The 22632-nt window shown below is 40.9% G+C and overlaps 1 long non-coding RNA gene across 1 annotated transcript in view; it reads right to left on the bottom strand.

The window, feature by feature from the left end:
• The window catches only part of LOC129144804 (uncharacterized), a 161045-nt gene that overhangs the window by 112861 nt on the left and 25552 nt on the right, over window positions 1-22632 (bottom strand). The gene's annotated exons all lie outside the window — the stretch shown is intronic.

Genomic DNA, 22632 nt, shown 5'->3' on the forward strand with positions numbered 1-22632 from the left:
GTAAAAGAGAAAGAGAAATAGGCGAGAAAAATATCTGAGTCCTTTAGAGGAAAACAGAGCAGGTCATTCCAATGATCAATTTTACCAAATCATTAATATTAACAGCACAAGGATTGATCCTGGTATCCTTTAAGAGCTTTCGGACAAATGTAACTTTAAGTATTAGGTTGATTGGCTTCCTTTATTTTTAAATACATTTCCTTCACTTTGCTATTAATCCAAAGGGTTGTTTCAATTTAATTATAAAAGGCACTTCATTTTTTAAATTTTCTTTTGAAGTTTTCCATCTCTGTAGACCTGATAATTATGCACATGCATTCTTTAAAAAAAAAAACAACTGTTTATTGATTCCAAAGGGTGAATTCAGCCAAGATACCCAAGTTGGAGCATATTTAGAGCATATTTAGACAAGAGTTTCAAGTTTAGTTTCTACTGCAATCATCATGGCAAACAAAATCAAGAGATAGTTAAGTCCAGACTCTCAGCCAAATCCAGCTCCCTGTATCACAATTTCACTAAAGTATCTCACTACATATTTTGAATATGCCTCCAGTACTACAGATCTTAACATCCACTATGTAAGTAGTCAAATGCTCCATATTGTTGATTTTCTCTTCACTTGTGTAGACACAAAACATACAGTGAAAGACAAAATAAAGCTTCTTCAAAAATACCAGAGCCTCTATTTTTAAGGGTGAGAGGAGATAAAACTAGCGCTGTAAAGCATAAGATGAGACAGATTCCCAGATAAAGTTCCACTAGTGTGTATCTCACAATCCGACTATAGTGGTGTCCATCTTTGAGAACATAATGTCAAGCAAGCAAAATGAAAAAACAGATGTAGACAATAATACTTCATAATATTTCAAAAGCATTTTCTTAAAGTATCTCCCCAAATATTTTATAGTAAAAGGAATATGTATGTATACACTGTTACCTATTAGTGGCTCACAAATGAACTAGAATTTCAGGAATTCAATAGACTCTACCCATTAGTTTTCTATGTTTCAGTTGTTAGTGGAAACATTAAAGTGAAAATGGAGATGTGGACACATGCTTTATCTTAATAAAGGACTGAGTTCCACTCAGCATCCTATCCAAATAACATGACATCATGTTTACATGATCATGTCTGACCACGTAACATGTTACATGATCAGACATGATCATGTCTTTGATTTTTCTTCACCGACCACAGAGTCCTCACTCCATGGGCATCAAAAGAAGTTAATACGTGGTGCTGTCCAGATATCTAAGTAGGTAGGCACTGATATTAGATCTCCATGGTCACTGGCAAATTATTCTTGAATCTGATCCTTGTTTGAGATCCTTTCTTTATTTTTTCCTTTAGTCTTGCTCCTGATCACACAATAGTCTGCAGATTTGTTATTCTCAATAACAGCACAAGGCTTTTGCATATTTTATCCCTAATAAGTTATAGAGCGACAGAATGAACCAATTATAGGATAAAAAAGCTATTAAAACATCTCTAATGCTGCTCTTTGACAAATTTTTCCCTAGAAAGTTAAATATAAAAGATACTTTTCCAATTAATCACTCTTAATAATAAGGAACTCTCGTCTATAAGCAAGAATTTAGTCTGAACATCAGTTGGAGTTCGGTCTCATCTTCAGTCCTAGATAAGATCACATCTGTTTAAAAAGAACTAGGTTTTTGAAAAATGCCTGTCTGTAATTCAAAGTGAAAAGTATGAACAATTACCTTCTGGGTAAGTGATTAGACCATGACAGTGATTAGACTCAGAGTCCATCAGCCTCTAGACTTTTCCATCTCGCTGCAGCTTCTTGGGGGTTCACTAATTGCACCCTGCCGCTGACCACACTGAATCTTTGCCCCAACCATTTTCTCTTCCTCAAATGCCTGCTTCATCTTCACCCCTCTGCTTCTGCACATTAGTCCAGATATACTTCAAGGGGTAATTGCCACATCTTCCACAATTTTAGACTTTCCCACTCAGAGCAAACACCTTTATTGTTCCTTGGTCTGAAAACACCTCTACCACTGTCATTATCCCATCGCATGTAAGCCTGTCTCTCCAGCCACAGGGTGAGCTCTTTGAGAGCAGTGGTCATATTTTACTCATCTTTCCACTTCACCCTCTTACCCCCCGCCCACCACACACACACAATCTGCCTTTGTTCAGTGAAAACTGTATCGTACCATTTGGGTCACCCTCAAAGTGTACTTCCTCTTTCTGGCAGGAAAAAGGTCTGCCTTGTTAATTTGAATTAAATTCAATTAAATGTAATCAGGAACAATGTGGGTTGAAGTAGATTTCCCTGGAATGGAACCCTAACTTCCAGTTAGCATATTGTTTCTTTGGGTACACCCCATTTATATAACAAGGAGAAGAAAAAGATAAACCTTTCCAGAACATTTTCTTCTCCCTCTAGTCTCACTCCCTGCCTCCTTCCGTGGGTCAGTGGTCAAAAGGCATGCCTGACAAGAACAGGTGGTTCTAGGAGCACCTGACAATGAAGCATTTGAATCCCTGACCAGAAAGGAGTTGGATTAGTGTGCTCAGGGCAATCCTTTAAGTAGGTCAACAAAATATAATTCTCTGGCTTTAACTCTTGTCCCCCTATTATCTTTCCATCCAGTAATTCATAAAATGACAATGAAGGCCACTGGGTATTCTCTTCAGTCAGTCTTAAGGAGCCAAGTTGTAGTCCCTCACCTCCTACCCTGAGTGAAGCTCAGATGCTCAGGGACTGTGGTGTGTAAATGAGAGAAGCCCTGTCATATTCTGGAACAAGATGATGGCATTGTTCAGCAATCCTAGCAGTGTCTGAGGTCAGTCTTAACAACTTCCAGCCCACATAATTTGTCTTATCAATTTCCCAAACTATATGACTAGGTGAAAGTAGAAATTTAACTTGAATAAATCTTTTTCTTGACCACGATGAACTTCAGGCCCTCTTTTAACAATAACCAGAAAGACTTCCTTGGTGTATAGGTGGGGACGGGCATAGCCAAGGGAGAACACATCTGTAAGGAGCTGTCAGCACCGGGAGACGGGCCAACACTTTCTGACTAATCTAGTCAGTTGCGGCAGCCACCCCTTCCCTCCCCCAGACATTACCACTTCTCATCTCTAACTTAGCAGCTAATGCTAGGAAAAAAGACTAAGAGGATAAACCAAACAGAAATGGTTTTAAAATGTAAAGTGCAAAGGAAAATGTTAGAGAATTTTGAAACATTTTTTTAAATGGTTAAAAAAAAGAAGGGTGTACATTTAATTTAACTGCATGGGGATGGAAGCTAGACTTTTAGTGAGGAACATAATGTATAATGTACAGATATTGATCTGTCTATATACCCGAAACATGTATAATGTTATAAACCAGTGTTACATCAATAAGGGGGGGGGAGAGAATTGTCATTCCTATAAGGGCAAATTTTAGCTAAAAATATCCTGCTATTCAGAGTGAAAAGGAACATAAAAAAGCATCCAATAAGGCCAAAACAGTTTTTAAAAATCCTCATTAGACTAAAAATTACAGTAAAATATAGGAAGCTAAAGGAGTATAAAGTGCAAAACTATTATCTAAGTATTAGAAATATGTAGTTAGTAAATTTAAGTCATCTTCAATGTGTGAATCTGGCCAAGATGTCTCACAGAAGGAAGAGTAGGGTGTGAGATGCCACAGTGCTAGAGAGGCCATGACTAAGAGTTCAACAATGTGTGCTTGGCTGAGGCAAGGACAGACAGACAAGGAACGAGGCTGGGTTCAGTTCTTTTAGGCAGGATTCTCCCAATACAGGTTCTCACCCTTCAGATTAAAAAAATACAGGGCCCTGAAATGCCACTCCCCCACAAGCCAGCGGTCCCTCCAAAGCTCAACTCGCCCCCTCCCAGCATTAGAATAGAGGCCAGCAGGAAATGTGTCTAGGGACGCTGGACAATCAAGCTTCACAAAGTCCTAACACAGGAGCAGTGTCACTGACTATAGTCTTGTCAGCCTTCTCTAGTCCACCCTCCTCATCTTCCCTTCCCACAAGCCAGCCCAGTGTTCATCCCTTCCTGGCAGAGAAAGTGCAGTGGGGGTGTGTGCTGGGTCTGTGGAGTAGCAGTGAACAGCATGGACCAAGCTCCTGTCTTCATAGAACTCACAGTCTAGTAGGAGAGGCTGATGAGAAAAAAAATGGGGTCAAGGCTGAGATGAGGATGTTACAGTTGCACTTGGCAAGGCACCTGACCTTCACCTTGTTAGGAAAGAAAGGTGAGGAAGAAAGGTGTCACAGAGAGAAAATGGCTGGTAGGACACTTGCAGAATGACTAAAGAGAAGGAGTAAAGAGAATTCCTAAAGGAAACTGTATATACAAAGGCCAAGAGAGGAGAGGCAACATGATAAACATTTAAGTAGAGAAATGCAAAGGGTCATCAGATGGCTGGAAAAGGGGCCAGGGAGAATAAGAAGAGTTCATGGCATGGGTCTCTTCTCCCTTACACTATGGCTTTGTTGGCCCTAGAAACCCTGTGCTGAACAGAGATGGAAGGAAGCTTAGAGATAATCCTGTTGGCCTCTAGTCCACAGATGAAGAAGTCCTGGTCAGCCTGGTTTTCTCTAGCACACAAAGAGAAGGAAGATTAGACTCAACTTGATTAACACTTGCAGGTTCAGCTGATTTTTACCATAAAAGAAACTGAGTCAATATGCAACAGTTTGGGTTGGTTTGGTTCAGTTTGAGGGATAAGGTTGCTTTACACTTGGAAACAAATAACCAATCAGACTAAGCAGCCCCCTTCCCAAATAGTTAGTCTGCTCTTGCATGAACTAGAATGACATGGAAGTCTTAAACGAAAATATCTGATATAAACCCAGCTTCTAAAATCAACAACTCCTGTGATATTCATAATTATTGCTGATAGGTTGAATCATGGGAACATTTTTTCCATTGTGAAAAAGGCCAAAAATAATTATAATGTTACGTCTCTATGGTCAACATTTTCTTTGCCTCAAAATGTTCTTAATTTCTCCCTTACTTCAGCTGCCTGGAATTCATGTTTCTTATACTTCTCTGCATGGATATATTCATAATTTTCAAAGAGTGTTCCATTGAATGTTAGCTCCTTGAGAGGTGAATATATGTTACCTAATAAAAGATTTTAATAGTTAAATAGGTTTGGGAGTTGAGAGTTGCAAGTTGAGCAGGTTTTGTATTTTGTTGTTGTTGTTTTTAATGTCAGCATCCTCTGGGTCCTCAGAATAGGACCCAGGACAAACTGGGAATAAATAAGTACATACTGAGTGAATGAATATAGAATTCCGTTGCACCCGTATTCATGTGCTCTGTGACATCTCAACAGGGGGCTGAGTATGTAACATTCCCATGGGACTAGCATTCAATGAAATACACGTTGTAAAATATTACCCTTATTCTTTAATCCAGAAGCACCAATCATGACAAAGTCAAATTTTCAGAGGTCCAAAAGAATGAATAGTCAAAGGAAAGAGGGAGACATTTCATGAGCCCCAGATTGTCCTCACGTTCTTGGCTCTTGCCATTCACCCAACAGCAGTCTTCTACCACACCACTCTTCCCTCTGTGGGAAAATTTGGGTGATCAAGGCACAGATGTATCAGCTGGACCTATTTTGTTTCCAGATGTTAACTTGTCAGTTCCCCAAGTTTTCCCAACAAGGGTTGCCAGGTTCTGCCTTCAACTAAGAAATTGATTCTCAATACCAGAATTAGTGAGTATTATTGTGATTCTAAGAAGATTGATTATACAGAAGTAATGTGTTATGAACCAGCAACCCATGGAAAATTGTAATCCCTACCTTCCCTAGTCCCACCCCATAAGATCTTGAGCCAACATTCTTAATCTTGCCCAAGATCTAAACAAATATCAAATGTCAGTGTTCTCAAACTCTAGCATACACCAAATCATATATACAACTTGTGAAAATACAGATTGCTGGGACCCACCCCCAGAGTTTCCTATTCAGTAGGATTTCCATTTTTGAGAAATTCTAAGATGATGTCAATGATGCTGATCCCTGGTTGTTTACTCACCACTACATGTGCTTTCAATTGGTTTTACAAACTGGGCATAGACCCATGGGTCTAGGTATGCACATGCAATAGGATCTAATACCTGGTACATAAATAATTTGAGTGAATTGGTGAATAATTGTTTATCTAATCCCTAAACTGGTTCTACTTTGGGGAAGTATTCTCCCACTTCCCTGATGGAACTCAAGTCCAGTCCTTCACCCTGATTTGCTCAATTGGACTCATGACCCCCTGCTTGTCTCCAAACCTTGCTGACTTTGTGCCCAAAAGTCAAATATTTTGACTAGCGACAAGAGACATGAGGAAACCCAAGTAGGATAGGCCCTCTTTGGATCCTGGAATTTAGATTCCTGACCTGGATGATAAAAAAATGAGCTCCATGATCTGGTTTGCCCCAAACATTCCTGGTGGATTCCTCTCCCTGTGTGACCACTCTTGGGTTCCCAGCAGGACTGAAGGTGAATCTTCACAACCATGTTGGGATCACAGGGTATGTATGTGAACCAGGTTCCTGTGACAACTTTGAAATTGAGAATTGGACCAGTGATCTTGGAAGTTTTCTCAATCAGCCAGAATAAAGAATGATTGACTTTATTATGTTCTTATACTATTAGAAGCATACTCTGAGTGCACAAATCCCAGTATCTAATTTCATTTTTCTCTCCCTGTTAACTGTGTGGAAGAGAAAATTAAACTATGACCCAAGGAGAACAATATATTCAGGGTTTGGTGGATGAAAAAGTAAATTCCAAGGCTTTTCCAAGAAACTCAGAGAAAAATGAAATCTGTCGATTATCAATATGCCAATGCTTTAATATTTGTCACAGTCTCACATCACTGAGAAAGCCCTGGTAACTGCTGTGTACAGATACCTGATAAAAGAATGACCCTCTGCTATAAATCACAGTCTTCCCACTCCTTTTTCTGTTACCACTTCTATCTCTGTTTCCCATGGAAACGAAAGGAGCAGCTGCCTGCAAAAACGTCTCTCCCACCTCACTCATCAGGCTCGGGGACAAATAGCCTATTTTCTTGCTTGTTGAAAACATCTGATGTTGTGGGATGGCATGCATGTGGGGAACAACATAAAAACACGCTGGGTCAAGCACCTTGCATGTCCCATCTAGTATGTTTTCTTGGATGGTTTCATTTTTCCTCTTTGTTTTACATGATATGCCATCACTTTTTTCTCTGTGTTATAGTGTTGTGTACACAAATCTTCTTCTACCAGGTTTGAGGCTATTTTAAGTGTAGGGAGGATGTGGACCTCTTTCTGGCATTCCTTACATATTGATAATAGGGTACGAATAACATAATATTACTATAACCCAATAATGAAAGCTTTAGCTTCCACTGATGAGTCTGCCTGGTTTAATTATTATCATAATGGTTGCTAAATATTCATTTTTCACCACACACTCTACTTTTCTCAGTTAGAATTCTATTTTATTAGTTGGAATTCTAACCTAAGAAAGAACTTTTCCTTCTCTGTTTACTTGTTTGCTTATTTATTTATAAATAGGTATGTACTTCTGGATTATTATTTTACGCAGAGTTTTAAACAATGAGTTGTGCAGTCTGTTACTATCACTTTTCAATAATATTATTGTCTGAGATTTGGCATGGAAGATGCCTTCAAACTTGCTTCTGTGATCCTTTGACAAGTCTCTATCTTGCTTTAAACGCACTTTCAGTCACCAGATTGTTCCATAAAACATTTATTAATGGTAACTTTACAGAGAAACGGAAATCTGGTAAGACAACACTCTAATCAAGTTAATATCACCAGTAATGGCGCCTCCAGATATTATGCCAGGAGAAGGACACGCTATCCCTTTGATGGTATTTCTGCCAAGTGAATAATCTCAATGCAATCATGAGGAGTCCACAGACAGTACCCAAATTGGAGCACAGTCTACAAAAACAACTGATTTGTAGTCTTCAAAAATGTTGAGATCATAAAGAAAAAGACTAAGCAATGCTCTTGATTAAAGGACACTAGAAACATGATACTAAATGTAATGCATGATGCCACACGGGACATTGGAACTGAGGAGGAAAAGTGGTTATTAAACATCACTGGGACAATTAGCAAAATTTTAAGAGGAAATTTAAAATTTAGAGGAAAAAATCACTATCTAAAGAGATATTGTACTCCCATGTTCATTACAGTATTATTTACAATAGTCAAGACACAGAAACATCCCAAGTGTTAATCAACAGATAAATGGAGAAAGGAAGTAAGTTAAATACATGCAATGGAACATTATTCAGCCATTAAAAAGGAGAAAGCCCTGCCTTTTGCAATGACATGGATGAACTTGGGTATTATGCTAAGTGAAATAAGTCAAAGAAAGGTAAGTACTGTATGATATTACTTACATTTAGAATCTAGAACACCAGACTCAGAATCAGAAAGTAGATTGGTGGGTGCCAGAGGCAGGGAGTGGGAGGAACAGGTATAAGTAATCAAAGAATACAAACTTCTAGTTGAAAGATGAGTAAGTTCTAGGAATCGAATGTACAGCATGATGATTAAAATTTACAATACTGTATGATATACTTGAAAGTTGCTAAGAAAGTAGATCTCAAAAGTTCTCATTACCTGCAAGAAATGGTAACTATGTGAGGTGACAGATGTGTTAACTAACCTTATTGTGGTAATCACGTGACAATACATGCATATATCAAATCATCATGATGTACCGTTTAAACTTAACACAATGCTACATGTCAATTATATCTCAGTAAAAATAGAGGAGATTTTTAAATGTGCTTTAAATGTTTTAAAAATGGGTCAAATATCTTAACAGACACCTCACCAAAGAGGATATACAGATGGCAAATAAGCATACAAACAGATTCTCCACATCGTGTCACTAGGAAATTGTAAATTAAAACAGCAATAAGATACCACCTAATAAAATGCACACAATTCTATTTAAATGGTCAAGATCCAAAACACTGACGACACCAAATGCGGATAAGGATGTAAAATTAGGGATTCTCATTCATTACTGGTAGAAAGGCAAAATGGAAGAGACATTTCGGAATATAGTTTGGGATTTTCTTAAAAAACTGAACACTCTCTTACCATATGATCCAGCAATTATGTTCCTTGGCATTTACCAAAAGGAGTTGAAAACTTCTGTCCACACAAAAACATACACATGGATGTTTATAGCAAATTTATTCACAATTACCAAAACTTGGAAGCAACCAAGATGTCCTTGAGTAGGTGAATGGGTAAATAAACTGTGATACATCCAGACAATGGCATATCATTCACTGCTAGAGAGAAATGAGCTAGTAAGCCATGAAAAGCAAAAAAGAAAACATGCATATTATTAAATGAAGGAGGTCAGTATGAAAAAGTTACATACTGTAATGATTCCACCTAAATGACATTCTGAGAAAGACAAGACTACAGAGACAACAAAAAGCAAAAAAGAAAACATGCATATTATTAAATGAAGGACGTCAATATGAAAAAGTTACATACTGTAATGATTCCATCTAAATGACAATGATTGTGGAATTGATGGAATCACAACGATTCCATCTAATGATTCCATCTAAATGACACTCTGAGAAACAAAAAACTACAGAGACAACAAATAACCAGTCTTTGCCAGACACAAAGGGGAGTAAGGGACAAATATATGGAGCATAAAGAATTTTAAAGCTGTGAAACTACTCTGTATGCTGCTTTAGTGGTGGATACACATTTGTCCAACTCACAGAATGTACAGCAGCAAGCATGAACTCTTAAGGTAAATTATGAACTTTGGGTGGTGATGAGTTAATGTAGGTTTATGGATTTTAACGAATGAACCACTGTGGTATGGGATGTTGATAATGGGGGAGATTATGTATTTGTGGGACTCAATTTGTGAACTTAATACTGCTCTAAAAATAACCTATGTGAAAGAAAAAAATACTGATTTCAGCTGAATGGAGATTATTGCAAAGCATTTCTGTCCCGAACAGCTAATAAGGATGCACACAGCTCTAGGAAGATTATCTTACATACTGAGTTCTAAGAATCATGGGGCATAGGACTCCATGACCAAACTTCATATAAATTATGTAAAAACATGTGTGTTCATACATACATACATCTTCTCCCCTAGAAGAATTCCAAAGTTTTCATCAAGATTCTTAATGCTTTATTTACAACAGTCAAGAGTTGGAAAAGATCTAAGTGCCCATCAGCAGATGAGGAGGTAAAGATGATGAGGTATATATACACAACGAATACTATTCAGTTATTTAAAAAAGATGAAATCCTATCATTTGCAGCATCATTACTGGAACTAGAGGGCATTATGCTTAGTGAATAAGTCAAATGAAGAAAGAAAAACATCATATTATTTCACTCATATGATACATAAAGAAGTAGAAAAATTAATGAACTAAATAAATCAAAAACAAACTTTGGATTATAAGAACAAGTGGGTAAGTCAGTGAAAGGAATCAACTCTATGGTGGTGAATGAAAAGTAGAATTCTGGAGACAACATAAAATAGTACATGCAGATGTTGTTTTAAAAGGCTGTACAGGGCCTCCCCGGTGGCACAGTGGGTTGAGCGCAGTGCTGTGAAGCTGTCAGCAGCCTCTGCAGTGCAGGTTCAATTCCTGGCCGGCCAGGGAGCTACCCACATGGCACGGCAGACCTCTCCTGTCTCACCTGCTGCTCCCTTCAGCAGTGTTTTGGTCCATCTGCCTGGTCTGCTCCCCACTCTGCCTCTGGTTAATTCTCTCACCCTCCCATGCCTCTGCCCTGTACCCCAGTTCTTGTATAAATAAAATCTTTTTAAAAAATAAATAAATAAATGGCTGTACATCTGAACCCTACATAATGTTACAAACCAATATTATTTCAATTAAAGAAAAGAAAGATTCTTCATGCTTAATCATCACTCCCTTCCCAAATTTTCAAGGGCCCCAGTCTATAACGGTTACCCATGAGTACCTTCTTCTAACACCTCCACTTTTCCCCATGGGCCGACACACACGCAGCAAATGGTGCAGCCACATGGTCCTTCACCAGCCTCACACAAGACACCAGAGAGCAGGGACTGAGGAAAGTTTATAGCCTAAAGCCAGAATGATCAATATCGTTACAGCCATGCCCATCTCCCCCTGAACTGCTTAACTTTGCCACAAATCTCATATACTTGTGAGATTTCCTCTTCCTGCTACAAAGTAAATATGGTTTAAAGAAAATTCCGATGAGAAATATCTGTTCTCTTCCACTGTCTCTCTTAGAGAGGGCATCCACCCCTCTCCCCAAAATGTGTCACCAGCTCTCCTAATCCCAGGTCCAGAGTCTCACCATTTGTTTTTCTAATCACGAAGATTTGAAATCTCAATTATTTTCTTACCTTCAACTTCTCCCTTCTCCTCGCACCTCCTCATCCAGCCAGCACTCAAATCCTCTCAGTTTTCCCACAGCAACCGTTCTCACATCTCATTACAGGTATCCATTGCTTTCAAAAATTTACATTAAGCAAATTCATTTTTATGAAAGAGCTACATTAGTACCTGTTTCTGCTGACTGAAAGAAAGCTGAAGAAGTTTCTGCTTGTGAGAAAAGGCAAAAAACTAAAAGAGCAATCAGCCTTTGTTTTGCACAAGAGCCCTTTTAAAGGCTGTGCATGCCCATGGCAGCAAGAGTGTTCCTACCATATCCTTCCCCAAAGTTCTTATATATGTATAAACAAATAAATTTTTAAAAAAAATAACTACTTTATATAGGCTGTGCATTGTATCATACCTCTCTTGCTTTCTCTACATACTTGTGTTTATTTTAGCTCTTATGTGCTGTTAGGTATGATGTTGCTGATTTTCTACAACATTCAATAATTTTTTTAAAGATTTATTTATGCAAGCACTGGGTACAGTCAGAAGTGCGGGAGGGTGAGAGGATTCACCAGAGCCAGAGCAGGGAACCCAACAGGCAGACTGACGAAATACACTGCTGAGGGGAGCAACGGGCGAGGCAGGAGAGGTCTGTCGCATCATGTGGGACCCTTGCTGGAGACCAGGGATCGAACCTGCGCTGCAGAGGCTGCAGGCAGCTTCGCAGCCCAGCGCTCAACCGCTGCACCACCAGGGGAGGCCCAACACGCGATAATTTTTCCATAGAAATTAATGTTAATGGCTTCTTCACTTCATGTCATTTCAGCCTAGGAAAGTTACATAGGAACACACTCCTTTCAGATAGCAGGGGAAATCTGTATGCCTTTCTCTGGGGCCCTGACAAGACCAAAAGTATGCAACACAACAGACATTTGTTATCCCTATTAGTTTTATCCTATTGTGAGTGCTCACAATAACAATATTTCTTTTATTCAAAAATAAAATACTAAGTCATTGCTGTGTACCTCGGTGGGGTATAGGAATTTTAATACAATTTTGTGAAATAAACATTATTTTCCTTCTCCCAGAGCAGGATACTAGATCCCCACATGAAAAGCTGTTTGGATCCCTGAGATAAGGTGACGAGAAAAAGAGGTGGCAGAATTCTACCGAGGCTCTTTCATAAGATTATTTAGCTCTTGCTTGATGCTCAAGTACTGGAGGGGATCTGAATGACCTCCAGGACATCTGTCAGATGACAACCCTCCAATATGACATATTCAAACAGGCAAGGCATAGGCCTTAGTGAAAGTAGAGCACAGCCAAGAAGTCTGCTCAACTTTGACCTGGGACAGAACTTTGGTGAGTCCTCTGTCTACTTTGAACAGTGGCCTTTAAGTGAGGCATTAGAGCTACCTCACTACTACTTAAAACTTCACAAAAATGGTGCATTCTGCTCAATATACCCACATTGGTCTACTGACGTACCTATGTTTTAAGTCAGAATTATCCGAACTCCATAAGGTTTGCTCTTGCTGCATCTCTAGTTAACAGTTATACATAGACTTTTGATTACTAAAAGATTAGGGGACAAAGTAAGCATATTTAATGAGTAAAGTTTTACAAGAAGACATTTTTTCTTAAGAAAAATACATTTACAGAGTCCTTAGTAATAACAGGAGATGAAATCACTGGTCTTGATCACTTCTGGTCATTTTATTTGATGATCCCTCTCAACATCAGCTTCACAACCAGCACAGCCACCACAGTTCTCTGTTTGGCCAGTCCTGGCACTGGGCTGCCCTGACCCCTCTCCAGCCTGCCCTTTGGCTTCTGGTGTGACCAGCCTGCTCTACAGGCACAGCCAGATCCTAGTGCCAGTGTGTCACCACTCCCTATAGTAGCGCCCTGCTATCTGCCCATTAGCAGACCTCAGGACAATAGCCAAACTTACAGCCCAAGGGGGTGGTGAGAATAGCAGTTCAGGACACCTATTCCTGCCTCTTTCTTTTAAAAAAAAAAAAAAAAGATTTATTTATTTATACAAGAACCAGGGTACAGGTCAGAGGCGCAGGAGGGTGACAGGATTCACCAGAGACAGAGTGGGGAGCAGAACAGGCAGACACTGCTGAAGGGAGCAGCAGGCGAGGCAGGAGAGGTCTGCTATGCCATGGGGGTTTCTCCCTGGCCGATCAGGAATCGAACCCATGCTGCAGAAGCTGAGGACATCTTCACAGGGCAGCGCTCAACCCACTGCACCACCGGGGAGGCCCTCCCTGCCGGTTTCTTTAAATGAAGTCTTAACCAAGTCTTAGTTCCAAGAACTAAGTTCGGCTGATGTGCACTGCAATGTGGAAAGACAAACAGCATGTCTACGTAAGAAACGTAACGTGCTACATACAGACAGAATCATCAAGTGGACACACACGGCAGAAGCCAGTCACAAACTGCACAGTTCAAAATTGTTTTAATAAATATTTATTTAATACAAAAATTATCTTTTGAAGGACCACAAAGCCACTAGACACATCAAGAAAACTAAGACATAACCCTTGCTTTCCAGGTGCCTCAGTCCAGATGAAAAATAACTGGGTAAGTATGTAAATGACTCTCTAAGCAGAACTGTATATTTCCTAAGAAGCTATTGTGACGGTGTCCTCAGGACTCATAAAAAGGAGAGATGTCATGGAGCAGCTGATTTGGGGGGAATTTAACCAGCAGAAATGGAAAAAGTATGGTGAGTGGTGAATTAGGCAAAGGAATGTATCCCAGGAAGCAGGGGAGGTGTCTGGGACTGATGAGCCATTCAGTCCCTGGGACACACAGAGAGCAAGCAGAGGGGAAGAAAGGTAGGTGCAGGGGACAAGGGGCCCACCTTAAAGAAGCAGGAACTGCGATACTAAAGGGCACTCCTGGGCCACACTGCTTGAGCTCAGAACCCCCTCCGATGCTCATTAGCTTTGTGACTGAAGTATAACTTCCCTCTATTTCAATTTCTTCAGCTGAAAAATGTGGGCAGCAACACTGCCAGCCTCACGGGGTTGTGAGGGTGAAATGGACTGATGTGTACAGAAAACGGGCGACACCTGTGCCACTGCAGCATGAGTGACAGCGGCCAACAAGATCACAAGGGGCCCGAGAGGTCAGAGTGAAGTGTCTGCACCCAATTTGGACAGAGGCAGGGAAGTTTTTCTGAGCTAGGGAAGTAATAAGATTAGAACTGGATTTTAAGATGAAATCTTGCCATTTGTGACGACATGGATGGAAATCGGGGGGGATCATGCTAAGTGAAATAAGTCAAAAGGAGAAAGAAAATCTAGGATGATTTCACTCATATGTGGACTATAGAAAAATAGTCAAACTTAAACCAAAACAAACACTAGAAATCTACCTGTATAATTGAGGCTTCCACAGGCGGGGAGAGTGAGTGATGGGGAGCAAAGGGAGAAAGAGGTCCAAAGGATACAGTGGAGGACAGAGTTTATGAGCCTTGGTGCTGGGTGTGGTGTGGTGACATAGATCTGAAGAGGTGTGAACCTGAACCTCTGGTCATATACACTGTTGTAAACCAATGTTAACTCAATTAAAAAAAATACAATTAAAAAAAAGACAAAACTAGCAGGCAAACAACACATCAGAGATATTCAACAGGGGAGAGAACAGCACAAGAGATGATGGTCATGATTCCAGGGTGTCTTGGTGGTGGGAATTTTATGGGGACTACACCTGAGAGAAGAAATCAAACAATGTACAGAAATGAACAACAATGTAAGAAATATATAAATAACATTTTAATTAAAAAAAAAGATTTTTTTTAAAAAAGAGAAAGAAAAAAAAGAACCAGATCTTAAGATGACAATGAGTCTGGCAAGTTGTAAGGGACAGAATGAAACGGAGGTGGGGGAATGCATCCTTCAGATTCTTCCCCCTGATTCAAACCACCTGAATAAATGCTAAGGAAACTGACATGGAATTAGTACCTGTGGCATGAAGTTACCAGCCTGAACCAAAGGATAAAAAGCAACTTGATATATCAAAAGGGAAAGGAAGCTGTAAAAGCTTCCAGTTTTCCTTCTGCAGGCTGATGTAAGACTGAAGGGAAACTAACAGTTTTGTTTTAATTCTTCACAAAAACAAAATATATATTCCTCTTTGGAAGGTGCTGAGGATTGCTAAAAACCCCTTCTGTAGGCCTGCCCCCAAACCCGAGTTCTCCCTGCTTGTGGCTTCCTTGAGATAAAATGGCGACCCCTAATAAGATGCAAAAGATCACCTTTTCCACCGAAATTTCCACTCACAAGTGTAATGTATTCAATTACAAAAAGCCAGTCACTAGTCAGGTTCTACAGGACAGTGGACTTGACTACAAACCCTGGGGAGGACAGAGCCTAGAACTCTGCACAAGAGCGTGGCTGTGAGCGAGGTGGGGGGCAGTGGGGAGAGAGGCCACATTAGGGAAGGAAGCAGATGTAGAAAGGGGAATGAAGGGGCTTGGGGAATACATTTGCCAACCTCAAGACCTTGGTGGAAACCAGCCCTGGCATATTTATGAAACCTCCATCCCCCACCCAAACTGGACAGCTTTGTCCCTAGGTGCCCACAGTGCTCTCGCCCCCGGCTGCACTCACACTCCTGCCAAGGACCTGTACTCCCTCACTTTCCCTGGGAAAAGGGGAAAGAGAAAGAGAAAGACAGAGAGACCGTTTACAATTTTAATCTCCCATGGTTTCACCTGGTCCGTGAGGAGTAGACGTTTTCCTTCCCACTGGCCTTGGATACCCCTAAATGTCAAACTCCAGGCTCCTTTGAGTTTCATGGAAGGAGTGTGACAGGCCAATCTACATGGCTAGGAAGAGTCATGCAAAAGAAAGAAATAACTTCAAACTGCGTTATAGAAAGGTCCATGCTTAACAACTTGGGAATAAAATTAAGAGCTTCTCTCCTGTCTTTGAATGGGGACAGCAGATCCATAGACCTGTGGTCACTGCAGAAAACTGCTTTCCTTCCAGGCAATAGGTGACCATTCCCTGTCCCTCTCGACCGGGGAGGAAAAATACAAGAAGTTAGTTAGGAAAGAAATAGCCAACTCAGCCAGAAAACAAGCCATCGAGTAACAGACTGGCCAACTCACTAGCCATGATAGAGCACATCCTCGCCTGCCCAGGGAACCCCCAGATCCCTGGGCACCAGCATCCCACCGTTCTCTAATTGGTTCCCCACACTGAGGCTGAGCGCATGCACTGAATTCAGGGCAGAGACAACTGCTTCCTGGGCACCGAAACGCACGGGCTGACTAATGAGTCACAGTCACCACACATACTCATGATGCTGCTGGGCCTGACAAATCCCACATGCGCTGCCAGTCCAGGACAGGGGACAGTCTTGGGCTCTGCAGCTACTCGGCCCTTCCAGCAGAGCTAAAAAAGGGTGATGACCAAGTCACTCTGAGAAAGGACATCTTTTTAGGACAGTTACTAAGCAGGCACTATCCCCACATGAAAAATCAGTGTCCTTCCATCAACTATGGGCTGTTATCACCCTCCCAGCACAGGGGTCATAGCCACAGCCTTTCATTTACATGAAACTGGCCTTTGAGACTTTCATTCCAGAGATACTTTAATACCCTCTGCACGGGAACATTATCTGCTTGTATTTACTGATCAAATCCAACTTTATTAATTGTGATTCATTTCAATAGAGAAACAACCACTCAGGCAGCACTCTGTGCAAGATGAAATTCAGAGTTAAGCTATAGAAGCACGTTGCTTTCCTCTGGGCTTTTCTCTGTGGGTTACCATGGCACTACCTCTGAACATATTTCATATTTTAAGTATACAAAAATACCACAGAAACTATTTGGACAATGTCTCAAGGGAACCGCCCACAAATAATGCACGAGCATCTTAAATTATTTCATAGCTGGTTAAATTGGCTTCGAGCAGAACTCAGTGTGCAATGTTTTACTGTCAAGTGATCCCTTTTCCTATGACTCTCCATCGGGGGAGCTGAAGCCAAGGGAGTGTCCCAGGTCACAGAGCAGGGTGGTGGGAGTGGAGAAGGAATCAGGTGCTGGTCAAAGTAGAGACAGTGAGGCCCTTTTCCTAGCTCATCTTCCCCAGCTCATGTCCCCCAAGGAGGGAGTAAAGAATTTGGGGACTTAAACTCTCTTTCACCTAAAGCCAGTCAGACATCTGTCCCAGGAGTAAGCATGTCTATCAATTACTTTCATACAATTCACTTCACTGCCTTTTTTAGGGCTTAATCCTCTTTTAAAATAAAATGCTCTTTGGAAAGGGAGTATCCTGAGAGCACCTCAGTGGGAGTGAACTCATGGATGAATTTCTTCTATTATAGGAGGAATGCCAGCAGTGGAAGAGGATTGAACCCAGAGGAAAAGAGAGGGGTACTGAAATCAGGGGCAAGGATCTGGAAAAGGAATGTGGAAAAAAACAAAGATATATTTTGCCTGTTTCACATTTTTGCCGAGGGTTGCTGGCAATTCAAGCCCACAGATCTGGTCATTTAACCCCACAGAACTGCAGATTAGGGGCCAGAAATGTAGAAAACATTTACTATCTGAGCCAAAAGAAATGTGTGCAGTTCTCAAGCAGATGTTTAATCCAAATACCTAGACAAACCAATATCTTGATCAAAGTCAGAGGGTTTCCAAGTTTATTTGGGAATTTCCATCCGTGGCAGGATATGCAATGCTGCAAATCCTACCCATGAGTTCACTCCGAGCAGTGCCCCACAGGACCTTAACAGCTGGGGTTCCTTACAGTGTTTCTCTCACACACGCTCTCCACACTGCAGTTAGCAAATAGCTACCTGGCATGGAAATTCTCGTGGCACACCAGTATGTAGTTTCCAATTAGCCCCAGCAGTTGGTAGGTACACATTTGAACTACACTGGATTTTTGAGTTGAAGGACAGAAGAGGAAAGGACGTGGTTATTTGAATCCAGTCAACATTCCCTCCTCTCGCTTTGCAAAAAAATCGAGCAACTCTAAAGCACGACCAAGAAAATTCAACTCCAAGAATTCAACGAAGGAGCAACTCAGGGCACATCCCAGCAACATTTCCAAATGCTTCAGTAATTAAGTGGCTGGGGCTGCTGACCTGGCAAAGCCTTGCATTTTCTAGAAAAAAGTTGGTGTCTACTCTTTTTAAATAGTTCTTCAGGAATATCTGTCCTTTCCTTATCACAGAACTCCCTGAAACAGCCAGCTTTTCATCACCCGAGATAAGAGTGGTCGGGGCAGACTGGAGCTATTAAAACCCTCTCATCTAACCAAACCTTACATCTAAAATGGTGGGTGTCTACCTTGTAAGGTGTACTCCACATCATGATTTTAGCCATAACCTATTAACATTTTTCTTTAAATGGATATGTTGACTTAAAGTTAAAAACATTCTGCTTCCAAGGTGAGTTTCCTTTTTTCTTGACCTAATCAGAGGGGCTTGCAAGGGAATAAAAATATAAATAACCTTATGATGTGATTTAAATGCCTGATCACCTACTAGTATGTTCTCATATTTGGGGGTGAGGGGCTTTATGGAAAGCCCAATCACACTCCCCACACCTACACACACACACACACACACACACACACACACACATACAAGACACGTATCACTAAGCAGGAGCTCTGATCCATTCTCAGGTACCCTCAACTGGGTCAGAGGCTAGAACTTTGGTTAATCCAAAGGGGTTAGTTAGGTCTAGGTGTGAAGTGGCCCCTTTTCTAAATTTCTTCCAGATCACTTCTCCTTTTCCCCTTCTCTCCTACACTCTGGGTGGTCAGATAAGCCTCAGACTTCCTCCAGGTGATCATGGCCACCACATTCACCCTGGGGCTGCAGAAACAAACAAAACCCCAGGAGATCTAAAGGAGGTGTGGAGAGGAGAGGACAGTTGCAATCAGCCTGCTCTAGGCCTTTACAAAAAATGATTCTATTCTTTTTAGTAGGAGTATTTTTGGATCTTCTCTTACCCAGAGCTTGGATTGGGGACAGAGGTCCAGGAGGCTTCACCCTACCTTCACCTGATCTAAGATTTGATGGGGGAAAGAGTCCTCCTGGCTCAAAAAACACGTCTGGGTCAGCAGGATCTGACGGTTTTCCTCAGACACAGTCAACCCTAAATATTGAAAACAAGTGACAATACTAAGTGGCCCTAACTCATGTTTTTTATTACACTGCCTATCTGATTAAGCTGCATTAAGCTGGAAGAGAGGCAAAATTTGGATAATGCTTATCAGAATAATTGGTCCCTGAACAATTTTGTTAACTGTACAAGCCAATCATGACTGAACAAAAATAATGAAAAGTGCATTACTTTCCACAAAGCAGAAAATAACCTTGAAACAGCACTTACAATTTTTATTTTATTATTAAGTCTATTTAGAAGCCCCATAATGACTTTATATCCTGGCACAACTATGTGCCAGGTACTTGCTAAGATTTTAATAGTATCTCTAAGAGGTAGACAGACTCACCCCCATTTTATAGATTAGGTAACTGAAGTTTAAAGCATGCCCAAGAGGACACAGCTTATAAACTGCAAAGCCAGGGTCACAAAGCCAATGGTTTCAACACTTCAATAATATCACCCTAAGTCCGAAACTACTCCACCCATAAAGATAAGTCATAGGAAGCAGAAAATGAGTGAACTTAAAAGGAAGGTCTTATTTTGAGCTTTCCCCAACCCAGTAGGCGGCTGAGAAGAGACTTTTAGTAGATGCAGTCTTTTTGCTACTTGAGTATTTTACTTTTTCGTTACAGAGCCTCCATTAATGAAGGAAAATAATTCAGAAAAAGGCATATGGCCTTGGGGATCATATTTTATTTCTGAGAAACACACTAAAATAACCTGGGTTGTAATCCATCAGAATTAGCCAACTGAGAATTTTCCAATTAGTGTTTGGCTTCAGACTAAAGTAGTTATAATGTTCCCTTCAGCTTAAAAGGCAAGTTTCTTCCCCTGGTCTTACTTTTCTTAGAGCATTTTCTTTGGAAAAGTTGGATTGTAAATTTTTCCTCTGCCCCCTTGAGATGGAAATTTTCTTCTAGCCTCTTGCCACTTTTACAACTCAGAAAAGTTTTTCTCGGGGACCTGGAACTCATCCCTGAAATTTAAGCATCAAAAAAGATAATGCCCCGTGGAGTGGAGAGGTGGAAGCAAATGGGGGAGGCGTCCAATAGACAATGGTGGAGGACTGCATTGTCTTCTGTATTTCCTAGTGGCTATTTCCTCCTGGCCCAAGTTCCCCCCCTCCCCATCCAAGCTTCACTGGTTCTCATCCTGCAGTGATAAAGCCGATGCCCTGAATTGGATCTATCTCCATGTGACAAGGAAAGTTAAAAGATAAAGTGTTTTAAACAGCTTTTTAGAAGGCAGCAGTCAGAGGAATTACCATGTAACTTTATGTGTAGGAAAACATACTAACTAGTCCCTTGGAAATCAGATCTTTAATTCTTGATCAACAAGGGCATCTCATCTCAGTGGCCGACTTCATTAAATAGGATCTGTTCACAGGGTCTCTAAATAGACAATATCTATGTACTTTTGTCTTAAATACTCCAGCAACCACTAACGCTGCTCAGTGAGAAAATTCATGGATTCAGAACTAATAGAAGTCTATGAAGCAAGCTGTAAGTCTAAGAAAACATGAAGCTACCTCTAAGTAAATATCTACCATGTGCCAAGTGCTTTGCATTCTCATTTATTTTTTTATAGTTTTATTTATTTATGCATACAAGAACTGGGGTGTAGGACATAGGTGAGGGGGGTGGTGAGAAGACTCACCAGAGACAGAGTGGGGAGCAGAACAGGCAGATATATGAGATACACTGCTGAGGAGAGAAGTGGGTATGACAGGAGAGGTCTGCTTCGCCATGTGGGTTAGTTTCCTGTCTGGGGATTGAACTCATGCCCTAATGGCTGACAATACCTTGATAGCCCTGAGACTCTAACCCCTCACCTCCATGTTTGATTTTGCATGGGAAAGTTTTGAGAATGTTTTGAGAATGTTTTTAGACTGAGAAAAGGTAGTAGTGAAAATGTGAAAATCCCAGAAAGAAACAATAACCAATGGAACAAGTTCCCATATGAAGAATGTATAAGCAAGTCCTTATCTATTATTAATTCCTCAAGTTCTCAGTGAAAGCCTACATGACAGACCGCCTGGCACTGGAGATAGAACAGTCGACCATAGTGATAGGGCCCTTACTCAGGAAGCCTCCACCTTAGCAGTGCAGACACAGGTGTGTTTTATCAGGTGCGGGATCTCTGGAGCGCTAACATCCATGAAGCAGGAAGGTTTTGCTTACAATTCAAGTCAAATGTATATAAACACAATATGAATTTATTGCAGGGGAAACCCCACATTATAATAATAATATAAGCATACAATTTAATGGCCAAAGAAAGGAAAGAAGGTAACAAACCCCTTGGCAAAGCTCAAGTAAATGGCACACAGTATAGTTGGGACCTAGTCCAGAGAGTTTCTGGAATCTGTCCTTCTGAAGAAGGGGAGATGCTATTTCTCAGGGAAATAGCCCCCAGTGGCTCTCACCAAAACCAAATGCTTCAGGAGTCCACAATGCATGGAGTCCACAATCATCTCAAATCACCTCAAATTCATATGTGGGTCTGCTAATCCTAAGAGGCCTGTTTGGCCACCATTTTGTCACCTACGATTCTGTATTCCTCAGCAAGGTCAAAACTGCCCAGTCAATTAGATACAGGAGCCCAACCCTGCAAGGTGCCTTTCAAATCAATCAAAAGCACAAAGCTGGATCACTCTGGGAAAGCTATGCATCACGAGGTATGACCGAGAATGCCCGGGGGGCCGAGGACGGATGTATGACAAGAGACCCCAGAAGTTGATCCATGGACTGCCTTGTTGAAAAGATTGAAACCCTGGCTGGGGAACTAGGGCTTGATGTTAATTACAATACCGAGTCATCAAGTAGATGAGAAGTGCCTGGAGAGCAGACTCACAATCCCTGATATAGATGACAGCACATTTTCTAGTTACAGCCTTCCCCATGTCCTTTTTTCCTCCTTCCCCTTAAAACTGATGCTGTATTATTCTATCAATAAAAAGGTCAGGATCTTGCTCTTCAGCAGCATCCTGCATTATGCAGCCTGCTCCACAATTCCTGTTCTTATCAGTGTGGTGTTGCCAACACAACATCCACATTTATACCACTTTCAGAGGC

The sequence above is a fragment of the Talpa occidentalis genome, unplaced genomic scaffold, assembly GCF_014898055.3.
Source record: "Talpa occidentalis isolate TD23 unplaced genomic scaffold, MPIMG_talOcc4v2.1 talOcc4.7, whole genome shotgun sequence".
Taxonomy (NCBI): Eukaryota; Metazoa; Chordata; class Mammalia; order Eulipotyphla; family Talpidae; genus Talpa; species Talpa occidentalis.